The 12964-nt window shown below is 43.5% G+C and overlaps 1 protein-coding gene across 1 annotated transcript in view; it reads left to right on the plus strand.

Moving 5' to 3' along the window:
• The window catches only part of LOC141229036 (oocyte zinc finger protein XlCOF29-like), a 242596-nt gene that overhangs the window by 18721 nt on the left and 210911 nt on the right, over positions 1-12964 (plus strand). The gene's annotated exons all lie outside the window — the stretch shown is intronic.

Here is a 12964-nt window from a genome sequence, read left to right on the forward strand (position 1 = left end):
AAACTCCAATTAGCAGCTTTCCATTATTGCCATTTCCATGTACATTACCCAGACTGACTCTCTACATCAGGGATATAAAACTCAAAACATGCAGAGGGCCAAAATGAAAAACGTGGACAAAGTCGTCGGACAACCAGTTTACAGGATAATGGGCCCTACATAGTCCTCCATACAGAATAATGGGCCCCACATAGTCCTCCATACAGTATAATAGGCCCCACAAAGCTTTCCATACAGTATAATGGGCCCCACAAAGTCCTCCATGCAGAATAATTGCCCCTCATAGGTGTGGTGGTTCTGGTGTCGCGGATTTTCCCTCTCTGCTTTCGTTGGTAAAGCACGCAGTGGATTCTGGGCTGTGACGTGCGGTGAAATCCTGTCCACAGCTCATCAATCAAGGGGGAGTGCGTCACTTGCTCACGCCCGACTGCAGCCGGAACTTGACGTGACATCAGCGGATGTCGGAGCCGGCTGCAGCTGGGGTTACGTGATGCCTGGTGATAGCGCCGCCTACAGGCAATAAAGAGCAAGCAATGTATTTACAAAAAGGCTTGTTGCCACTATATAAATCCATAGGGGCAATGTTAATAGTAGTGGACAACCTTTTTAATTAATTGGGAACAAAATCTGTCCTATTCTGGCATGGAGGACTGTAATCCTGAAAAATTCCCAAACACTGGATGAAAACTACCGCAGCTAAAAAAAAAAAAAGGCAAAATCCCGATAAACTTAGAGGAATGTTTATTTAGAGCACACTCGGTAAGGGGCAGAAATTCCACCCGGTCTTCCTGATTAGAGGAGACAAAACATCCCTAATACTGCTCTATTTCCTGGTTCATTCCGTTTGACCATTAGACTCGGCATGATAGACTGAGAGAAAAGACAATGGATAGGGAAGGAGGGAAGGTGGAGGCTTACCATGTTGAGAGAAGGAATGACTTCAGCTGGAGAAATCCTGAGGGCGCCGCACCCATCGGTGATTACAGACCATGAATGGAGAAAAAAAAAGTAGAACCGGCACATCCAACCAGGACTTATAAAAGTGAAAAAAATGATTTGAAGAAAAAAGTTAAATCATGGAAATAAATTCAGAAACCTCAGGAAATCCTGATGCGTTTCAGGTGCAGAACGCACCCTTAGTCATAGGATGTCAGAGGTAAGACATAAATGCTGCTATATATCTTAAAGAGCAATGTCCATTGACTGAATAATGAATTAATTAATCAATAATGAGGTATCAGGTGTTTGTATACACATAATGTGAGTACATGGCGTTATAAGCTGACATGAATGACAGATATATTAAATAAAAACAAAAAGACTACCGCAGGGAAACACAGCACCACCTAACACCAGCCCAAAAACCACACAACTGGATACCAAAGAAAAGCAAACACCCTGCCACACTCAAAAATGGACTAAAGAAACCAGCGATCTTAGGAAAGAAAAAGGGCAGATTGTATTAACATCAGAAGTATGGATCCTAGCTGACTAACTCACAACTACCAAGAGAAGCAGTGCGGCTCAAAGAGGCACATAGCACCACACACGAAACCACCGATATCCCGCCGGAGACACCAAGGACCAACATGTCCCAGCAATCCCGGAAAGCCATCTACAAATACGAGCACAGCAGACACGGCCAACACTGCAACACAAGTGCCAAACGCCATGTTACACCAAAGAATGAACTAGAAGAACCAGCAATCTTAGAAGAAAAGACTGCATTGTATTGACATCAGCGGTATAGATCAGGGTAACTAACTGGAAGCCAACGAGGAATAAAGTGCGGTTTATATGGGCGCATGATACTACATCCAAATACACCGACTCTGCTAAAGAAACACTAAAGGACAACATGTCCCAGCAAAACGTCCACCAATGCGGACACGGCGAGCATGGCCAGCGATGCAACTCAGATGCCACAACGTCACCACCAGTAAGTAAAATGATTATAGCAATATATACGGGCGGCCTGGATGCACTGATCTGCCGGCACCATACTGGAACCTCTGAGGAACAACTGGTCCCAGGAGTCCTGACTGACGAACCATTGCTACCAATGCAGCAGACATGGCTGACAATGCACCTGAATGCTGCAACCTGGCCGCAGGTGAGTGGAATGAATGTGAACCATTGTAAAACAACAAAAGCCAACGATCCAATGGAGCGGCCGTCTACACTACTGCGATAGACACAGATGGAAATATATACAAAGTCCATAAGGGAGTTTTATCGTCTCTTACTAAACGCATTGCCAGATAATTATTAGGAGAAAATACAAGTGCGAATGGTGAATCAGATAGTGATTCACAGGAAGCAGATACATCATTTACAAAAGAAAACTGAACGTGTGCACAGGGTGCGACTGGGAGATACATATAGTGAATCACAGCTGATCATTAGACATTATATAGATTAAATGTCCACAATCCTCAATAAGGAAACACAATATTTTGATGTAAAATTGAAATTAAATATACATCGCCAAGCCGAAAAATGGGGAAAATGTTCGTAGATGAAAACAAATCATTTTTGAAGTTCACGCCATGGTGGTACTTTGTGTTTAAAGTCAAGATCCAATACGCTTCCCTCAGGGCCGGCTGCTTTTTCCAGCTGCCACCACAGGCCACAAAATTGACCTTTTCGAGTCTGAAAAATGATGAACACGAGGAGCCCCCTTTATGTATTATGGTAAAATGTTTGGCCGCACCAGAATACCCCGAGTTGTTGTTGGTGATATTGTTGATGTGTTCGGCGATCCTCTTCTTCAGTTTACGTGTGGTATAGCCAATATACTGAAGGTGACGGCTACTGCAGAATATACCGTATACCACGTGACTGGTCTCACAATTTATAAAGGATTTGATTGGATAGGATAAATGAGATGAAGTGCGCATAGAGGGAAATTCCTGTTCTCTATTGTCAGTAAAGCCACATACGCTGCATCTATTTAATGCACAACCGGAAGCCGAGAGCCATGTAGAAGGTGTTCTGGTATTACGCAGCATACTGGGGGACAACATATTCCCAAGTGTTCTTCCTCTCTTAGCAACTACTTGACACCCCCCTTCCAAAGTAGTTGGATGACATTTTTCCTGGTTAATAACCGGCAAGTATTTCAGAATAATATTCTTTATAGTGTTAAACTGTCTACTGTTCGGAGTGGAAAATACAATATTCTGAGGAGAGGACCGTTTCCAAATTATTATTGGTGCCATACAATAAATCCCTGCGTGGAGTGTTCCTCACCTGTATGACGGATGTTAGATTTATCATCGCCTCTATCTAATAACCTGTCAGTTATGATTTTTCCTTTATTGATAAAAGTGTCATCATTGGAGCAGATTCTCCTGGCCCTGGTATATTCTCCTCTGGGGATTGCATTGGTCGTGTGCCTGAGTTGAGAACTGGATGCCAACAGAATGGTGTTACCGGCAGTGTCTTTATGGTGTAAAGAAGTATCAACCCTACCGGTGACTGTGTTACCATGCAATTCAATATCCAAAAACGAGACATGGATGGACAGCTGGCTAGAAGGAAAAAGGATGTTACAATTGTTTGAATTGATGTAAGAAACAAACTCAGAATATGTGGATGTGTCTCCCTGCCAGACAAGGAGTACATCATCCACATATCTGGAAAACCAAACCAAATGAGTAGAGAATGGATTATTAATAGAAAAAAAATTTAAATTTCTTCCCACCAGGCCATAAAAAGTATTGCTAAAGATGGGGAGAACTTGAGACCCATCGGTGCCCCCAATGTCTGTAAATAAAATTTAGTACCAAACATGAAAAAATTATGTTTTAACAGATAATCCAATGATAATAAAATAAAATGTTTGAGGGCTGGCGAATAGGCACTATACTTCTCCAAATGGTATGCAATAGCCACCATAGCTGTATTGTGAGGTATGGATGAGTATCAGTTGACCATATCACATGTAGCAAAAGAATAGTTAGGATGGCATTTGAAATGATCGAAAACCTTAAGGATAGCAGAAGTGTCCTTCAAAAAAACTGGAGATCTAATGAGTAGTTGGAGATGACCATCCACCCACTCACTAAGGTTCTCGTTCAGGGATCCAATACCAGAAATTATTGGTCTGAGCGGAGGGAGGAAAACCCCTTTGTAAGCCTTAGGGAGCCCGTGGAAAATAGGAATAATGGGGTATTCAGGAATCAACCGTTTTCGTAATTTAGGGTTCAAAATACCAAGTCTGCTATATCCAGACTGTCAGGAAATATTAAAAATCTCTCAAATCTCTCCCTCCAAAGTCTTCAGCCGTCCCCCCTCCCCTATCCTATTTGGAGTAACAGGACCTAGCAATCTAAAAAGCTGCTTCTATGCAAAATAGTAGTGTACAAAAGAAGTGACAAACTTAATTATCCAGGCTAATTACCATACGAAATGGATCTCCTGGTAAAGGAGACATATGTGACAAATAGACACCTTTGAACATATGGGCCAGAGACTGAATGAGTTGTGCACTTGATCAGAAATAACAAGTATGACACCTGAAAGAGATAGTAAACATCTTGTTAAGGCTTCAAAGGGAATCTATCACACTCCTTACAATAGCCGGGACAGTCCCAGCTGCACATGAGTTCGATCTCCAGACTCTGAGGCACCAAAATTAAATATGGAATAGCGTCATTTCTATATTTCCGATTGTGATAAGACATATATTTTTAGTGGCGGGGCTAAATAAGGAAGAGTATGCATATTTTTCCGTATCTGTGAGCCCTGTCTGTGAGCTGTAATGCAACAATGCAGAGATAACCAACAGCATCATGTTTGATCTCTAAGGAAAGGTAAAATCGCAAAAAAAATATGGCATCATTTGCTAACTTCTGCAATCATCGAGCGAGGAGATATCACAGAAATTAGAGATTTAACAAAACCATGAAGGGCGGCGACCAGGTCATCACAGGGGAGTGTGTGGGCAGGGCCCACTTTAGCATAAAAGATCAATATTGATCTGAGAGATACAAATTTTCATGTAAGCAGGGGTCACGTTCACTGAAACGGCCAAATCAATCGAAGTGCTCTCCTTCGGCTAAACTGAATCGTCTCTGTGATTGGTATAGTAAGTTCTTCTATTAATCCCTTTTATTTTGTGTAACTGTATATGCTGTATGGTTTTGTCCCTCTTTGTAAAATCTTTTATAGATTTTTTTCATAAACATTGCTTCCCTTTGGATTAAAGGGGTTGTCCACTACTTTCACATTGATGCCCTATCCTTAGAATAGGGCATCAATGTATGATAAGTCGGGGTCCCGCGCTCGGCACCCCCGCCAATTTGCTGTTTTCTGCGGCGGCCGACGGCAGGAAGTGCTTACCTGCGGTGCTTGACCGTCAAGGTGTAGTGGCCGGCACTTGTTACTGCACATCCGCCTCCTATTCAATTCAATGGGAGGCGGATGTGCAGTACCCTGCGGCGGGCACTACAGATGGACGGCCAAGCACCACAGGCAAGCACTTCTGGCCGACCGATAACAGCTGATCGGTGGAGGTGCGGGACCCCGGCCGATCCTACATTGATGCCCTATCCTATAGATAGGGCATCAATGCGAAAGTAGTGGACAACTTCTTTAAATATAAAATTGAATAGGAAGTAGATGAGAAAAACTCCAGCACCTTCTCCGTATCCATCACAAGAAATGTAAAGTTAAAACGTCCAGTTTATTAGTTCCATTAAAAAAGCGCCATATGTAAGGCAGACCTTACGCGTTTCGAACCAAACAGGGGTTCTTAATCATAGGATACATTGCTATGGTTAAAAGACATATATATATGTTACTGTAAAAGTCAGAAGGCCGGTAAAACCTAGGATTTACCGGTCAATCTGGACATTTACCGAGGCCGTCGGTAAAAGCTCAAAATGAAAAGTAAAATTGGACTTTTACCGGTGAAGTCTTGGTAAATCTTAACATTTCTCAACAGCGTTGGTAAAAGTCAGATGTATTCCATATAAACGAACGATTTTGGACTTTTACCTGGGCGAATTGGTAAATCTTTACATTTACCAGCATGTGTTGGTAAAAGTAACTACCAGCATGTGTTGGTAAAAGTAACTTTGAGTCACAGAATTCTGACTTACCAGCAGATGATGGTGGTAAAAGTTAACTAAACGCAATTTCCGACTCTGATGAAGGCCTTAATCGTTAGAAATATTTTTATTCTTCAAAATGCAAATGCAAATGAACAAATACAAATAGGAAAATGCAAATAGAAAACATTTATGTGGGAAAATACTTCTCAAAAATGACAAATTACCGCAAATACAAGAATAACGCAACTTCAAAACTATGTAATTCTGAATGCAAATAGGAAAATGCAAATAGAAAACATTTATGTAGGAAAATACGTCTCAAAAATGACAAATTACCGCAAATACAAGAATAACGCAACTTCAAAACTATGTAATTCTGAATTCAAATAGGAAACATTTATGAAGGAAAATACTTCTCAAAAATGACAAATTACCGCCTGTGTTTCAAGTCCTTCTCTTGCAGCTTTTCGAACTCTTCTGACCGCACCAATTCTTCTATTGATTATATGCGAAATCAAAACGTCAGGTTGCTGATCATCATGAAGTTCTCCATCTTTCTTAGAAGGCTTTGACTCGGCACTTTTTTCTTTTAGGTCTTCATTATTCTTGGGTGGCAAAATTGGTGGAGTTTCATATGCTGTTAAGGTGTGCGGACAGTTGGATAAGTCCAAAGCTTCTCCTTCCGTTGTGAACAGCTGATGACAGTTGGATTCATCCGAAGCTTCTGCTGCTGTCGGTGCTGACGTGTGATGAAAGTTAGATTCATCTGACCCTTCGGCTTCTGTTGGTGATGTCGGATCACTAGGTTCCTCTTGCAAGCCAACAAACATTTTTTCAAGATCTTCTTCTGAAGAGAGATTTCTGATCTCATCACTAGGAATTTTGGAGGTAGCTAGACCCATCTGCATTGGTACTCCGAACATAGCTTCATAGGGCGAGCATTTTATTCCCTCATGGTATGCTCTATTTTTCATTGCTTGTACAAAGCGAAGGCCCTCAGACCACTTGGGTGTCATATTTGTTTCCATCCACCTTGACAACATGTTTTCAATGTCTTGATTTGCTCTTTCCACGGAGCCTTGGGACTGGCTGTGTCTTGGTTTACCATGCACTATTTTCATATCAGGCCACATCGCGCACAAACTCTGTATGACCTTGTTACGAAATTCCCTCCCATTATCAGAATGCAGAATACACGGGGCACCAAAAGTGGAAAAAATGTCAAGGAGGTGGTACGCAACCTCTTCTGCTCTTTTAGTGCATAAAGCACGTAGAAGAACAAATTTAGTGACGTGGTCTTGATAGACGAATATGAACTTGAAATCATTATCACAATTGGATTGCATGTCAATGAGATCGACTTGAGCACAAGAATTCATTTCACTGTGTAGGATGGGTTTCACAACAAGGCCTTTTTTGGTAATCTTCTGTTTTTTTCTGGCATGGCTCGCAGAGTCGCAGATAAATAACTATTGACTCCGTTGTGACATTTTTGAACTTACGGTTCACCTCCTTTAGGATCCTGGTCCGCCCTCTGTGGCCGGTACTGATGTGCGCATTATGAATGACACTAAAGAGTTCTGCACACCGAACGTAATGCAACACGTTGTCTTTTTCACACGATATTGGTGCAATTAACTTTTCATCACTTCCGACGGTCATGATGTCGTACCTCTTCAAACGCCTGTAGTGAATACTCTGTTTAGGTACCGCCACCTTAGCCTCCTTCACTTCTTTCAATATATTCTCGTATTTATCGTCCGTGAGATAAAAATTATTATCTCGCTTTTTCTCCACCACTTCATTCAAGAGCTCCAAAAAATGATCTTTCATTTCCTCACTCATGATCTGACAATCAGCTAGTGCCTGTGCAGCTTTGACAGGCAGTCAGCTATGCAGCTTTGAGCAGTATGTGCAACTTGCAAAACACTCAGGCAGTCGTCCAGCATGAGGACAAAAACAGGAAGTACGCCCATTTACCCACACTGCTTGGCAAGAATCCCATGTTCTTTTGTAATAGGGTTACTTAGCATTGTGTGAAAGACTGTACAACAGCACCATCTACTGGTCTAACACTGCCATTGATGAGTTAGTGATTTTCTTCAGGCAGTGATTGGGCAGCAATCTAAGAAGAGAACCCCAGGAAACTAGGACTTGAGGCAGGAGCTATTTTAGGGAGAGTGAGTGTACTGGTGCTGTGCTGACTAGACTGAGCCCAGACAGGGCTGTTGCGCTGTTTCCTTCCAGCCTTTTCTCGGAATGCGATGTCTTCCGATTCCCCTGATCAGAGACTACGGTGCTCGGGTGGAACAGACCGTTCATGGCACCCAGCAACTCCCGCTCAGAGCTTATCTGCATATCTTCTGGTTCTACCACATTGGCGCGGCAACGGTAAATCGTGTGAGCGGTGTTAGCGTCCACCTTGCAAGGGGCCCTTGGAAAGACTTTGGACTCTGCGCTCTACAGGAAGCTAAGTACAGGACAATTTATACACTACTACACCGGCAGCGTGTGTACTTCTTGTAACTTTTTGTGAGAGGGTGCTGCGGAACACTGATACCCTAAGATTCATAGGACGTTCTCTTTTGCATATTTTAGTGTGGGGTTAGTGGTTGTATGTTAGCGGGAAGTGGGCACTTTTTGTATGATCGGAACAATAATCATAGGATAGTCAGGATTGACATCTGTATATATAGAACGTACATACATTACAGGGTAGCAGATACCTTACAGGGTAGCAGATTTTGTTCATTGTTATTACCATATTTTCCCCATTTACTCTTATTACATTTATAAAAACTTTGAACACTGTGTCCTCCATTTCCTCGCCGTATCTGCCTAATCAGACACCTTTCCCACTGTGTCCTCCATTTCCTTGCCGTATCTGCCTAATCAGACACCTTTCCCACTGTGTCCTCCATTTCCTTGCCGTATCTGCCTAATCAGACACCTTTCCCGCGGTGGCTTACACTTTTTATTACACCCTTCTCAGCTACATTTTAATGTGCACATTTACCAACTGCGCTTGGTTAAAGTCAGATGTTCCATCTTCACACCTGATATTTCTGACTTTTACCACGCTCGACGGTGAATGTTAACATTTACCAAGACTTCACAGGTAAAAGTCAAATTTTACTTTTCATTTTGAGCTTTTACCGACGGCCTCGGTAAATGTCCAGATTGACCGGTAAATCCTAGGTTTTACCGGTCTTCTGACTTTTACAGTAACATATATATATGGACTGAAAACAAAAGAGAAAATAGGGTGGAGACAACAAAGAACAGGAAGTTCATTAGTGAGTGAAAAACCTCCTGAGGATAATTGCTCAGTAATATGCATAAATTAAACTTATGTGCATGGTATGCTGGCAAATTAAGTACACCATTAGAAAAAAGTATCAAAAAATGTACATTAGATCATTGCGAAAATTGAGACCATTGGGAATGCGAGAGTTAAGTTTAAGAATCCATGAGGCTTCTCTGGCTAAGAGCAGCTTGTCTCTATCTCCTCCACCTATTTGTCTTTGCACCTTGTCTATATCAATAATCTTAAGTGTGGAAAGATCACCACAGTGAAAATCAGCAAAATGATTTGTTTTTCATCTACTAATATTTCTTTGTTTTTCGGCTCGGCGATGTATATTTAATTTCAATTTTACATCAAATCAATGTGTTTCCTTATTCAGGAATGTGGACATACAATTTACATAATGTTTAATGATCATTTGTGATTCACTATATATATTCCCCAGTTGGACCCTGTGCACACGTTCAGTTTTCTTTTGTAAATGATGTATCTGCTTCCTGTGAATCACTATCTGATTCACCATTCACACTTGTTTTTTCTCCTAATAATTATCTGGCAATGCGATAAAACTCCTTTATGAAAGCTTTATATATTTCTATCTGTGATCTTTGCAATTGTATATATTGCCATCTGTATCTATCGCAGTAGTGTAGACGGCCGGTCCATTGGATCGTTGGCTTTTGTTTTACAATAATTCCCATTCATTCCACTCACCTGCCATGTCTGCTGCATTGGTAGCAATGGTTCCTCAGCCGGGACTCCTGGGACCAGTTGATCCGCAGCAGTTCCAGTATGGTGCCGGCAGATCCGTTCATCCAGGCCGCCCGCATAGTTTGCTTTTTAGACAGATATAATCATTTTACTTACTTTTGGTGACGTTGTGATACTTGAGTTACATTGCTGGCCATGTTTTCCGTGTCCTCATTGGTGTATGTTTTTTGGGACTGCTGGGACATGTTGTCCTTTAGCAGAGTCGGTGTATTTACAGCTGACATCAGAAGTTTACATACACTATATAAAAAGACATGTTTTTCTCAATATCTGACATGAAATCAGAATAAACCTTTCCCGTTTTAGGTCAATTAGGATTATCATAATTACTAGTGTTGAACAAGCACTAAAATGCTCGGGTGCTCGAAGCTCGGGCCGAGCTCGCCGTGATACTCGGGTGCTCGACCCGAGCAACGAGTCCAATGTTAGTCTATGGGAGACTCGAGCATTTTTGCGGTGGCACCTCCGGCAGTCTTTTAAAAGCCTAACAAGTGCCCAAAACGATAGTGACAGTGCTCAAATGACATGGGGACAGCATGGGGATCGCGCCAGGAAGCATTTCTGACCCCCAGGTCACTGCTGTCAACAACGTGGTCAGAGGTATTAAGCCACTTTTACGGGCTCACAATAAAACGTTCAAAAACTAAAGTGAAACTTTTTTACTGTGAAATATGTTAAGGAACATCCTTTCCAGGGAAAAGACTTGTGCATAAGTTAAAATAAATGACCAAAAACAAAAATACTCCTCCACACCTTCGGCTATGTTCACAAGTAGAATTTTTTATGCGTTTTTGCACTTTTGTATTGCTTTCAACTATGACAAATGCATTCACCGTGAAATGTCATTTTAACATTTTACAACCTTATCTGGCCATGTGCTGTGTGACACATGCATAAAGTGCTGAAAAGACAAGGGAACAGCATGGGGAAGACCCCTGGAAGCATCTCTGACTCCCAGGTCACTGTCTAAAAGTGTGCCCATCATAAGTGATCCTTACCGCATCAGAAGATGCAGACTTGCAACTATCCCCATGCAAGTTCTAGTCCCAGTGCAGTGTTCAATTGTACCTCCCCCATTCCTTGCAATACAAGCTCAAGTATGCAGCCTGCCACCCACCCACCCCCAGGCTGCAATACCATACTGCTTGCTTGCTTGAACTTGAAATTGGGCCTTTTAGGCATGTGGCGGCGGAATCTGGCCACCACGTCATGGCTGTGTTGGCGGCCTGGAATCCATACTCAGTCCCCAGCCGCCCAGCGGCCGGGTGTCCATACTCTGTCCCCAGCTGCCCCGCGGCCGGGTGTCCACACACGGTCCCCAGCCACCTGGGGGCAGCCGGGTGTCCATAAACGGTCCCCAGCCGCCCCTATTTCTCCTTGGAACACCCCCCCACACACTTTTCTTAGCCCGGCCTGCTTTAGGCAGCATTGGACGAGCCCACCAGAGAACCAGACTCCTCCGGTGGGCCCTGACTTCTCCATCGGTGGAGTTGAGAGTGCCAAGGTGAGGAGCATGATGATGATGACAGAAGTTAGCATCTGCTATGTTTTCTTTTAATGCAAGTCTAATTGTGCAGCCTGCCACCCACCCACCCCCAGACTGCAATTCCATACTGCTAGCTTGCACTTGAAATGGGGCCTTTTAGTTTGGAGGAGGCCGAAGCTGGCCACTACCTCATGGCTGCTTCGGCAGCGAGGTATCCATACTCAGTCCCCAGCCGCCCATATTTGTCCTGGTGTGCCTTATACATAAGATTAAGCGCGTATACCAAAACATTACCTGTGCCCTCCCCAGTGCATTTAGTGGGAAGGAGAGCCTATTCCGCTGTAGTGTGTGCATGCCAAACCCCTGTTCATGGTACATGCGAAGATGCCTCCCACCTTGCACCTGTCGTTGCAGACTTGCAACTATCCCCATTCAAGTCCTTGTTCCAGGGCAGTGTTCAATTGTACCTCTTCCATTCCTTACAATGCAAGCGCAAGTATGCAGCCTGCCACCCACCCACCCCCAGGCTGCAATACCATACTGCTTGCTTGCTTGCACTTTAAATTGGGCCTTTTAGGCATGTGGAGGCGGAATCTGGCCACCACGCCATGGCTGTGTCGGCGGCCTGGTATCCATACTCAGTCCCCAGCCGCCTGGTGTCCCCGCTTGCTCCCCAGCCACCAGGGGGTGGCCGGGTGTCCATACTCGGTCCCCAGCCACCCCTATTTGTCCCGGTAACCTTTCCCACACTTTTCTTAGCCTGGCCTGCTTTAGGGCAGCATTGGCCGAGCCCACCGGACTATCAGACTCCTCCGGTGGACCCTGGCTTCTCCATCAGGGGAGTTGAGAGTGCCAAGGTGAGGAGCATGATGAGGATGATAGAAGTTAGCATCTGCTTTGTTTTGTTGTAATGCAAGCGCATGTATGTAGTAGCGGCTAGGCCTGAGGTGGTCAGTGTTTTGGCGCATATCCTACCTCCTCCGAGGATTGCTGGATGTTTTCCTGCTACTATCCAAGTTCTATGACTCCCGTTAAAACAAAGCTTCAGGTGATAAATGATGGATGAGGTAGTGGCAAAGGAGAAAGAGCAGGAGGAACAGGGACCATTCACATCAATATCAGACCAGTCAACCAGATATGTCTTGTAGGATATGTTTCTGTAACAAAAGGAGCGGTTCGGCTACACAGTTATAGGGCATACAGTGAGTGCAATGCCTACCAAAAATTTTGAGCCACTCCAATGCCCCTTGGAAATGACATGGAGGTCAGAGGGCGTTAACTAAACCTTTTTTTCCATTTATAGCAACTGGGTCTCCCGTGCACTGTTGGCCTAAGCAGTGA

Source organism: Phyllobates terribilis, unplaced genomic scaffold (genome assembly GCF_046119375.1).
Source record: "Phyllobates terribilis strain yellow unplaced genomic scaffold, ASM4611937v1 Scaffold_453__1_contigs__length_1468511, whole genome shotgun sequence".
NCBI lineage: Eukaryota > Metazoa > Chordata > Amphibia > Anura > Dendrobatidae > Phyllobates > Phyllobates terribilis.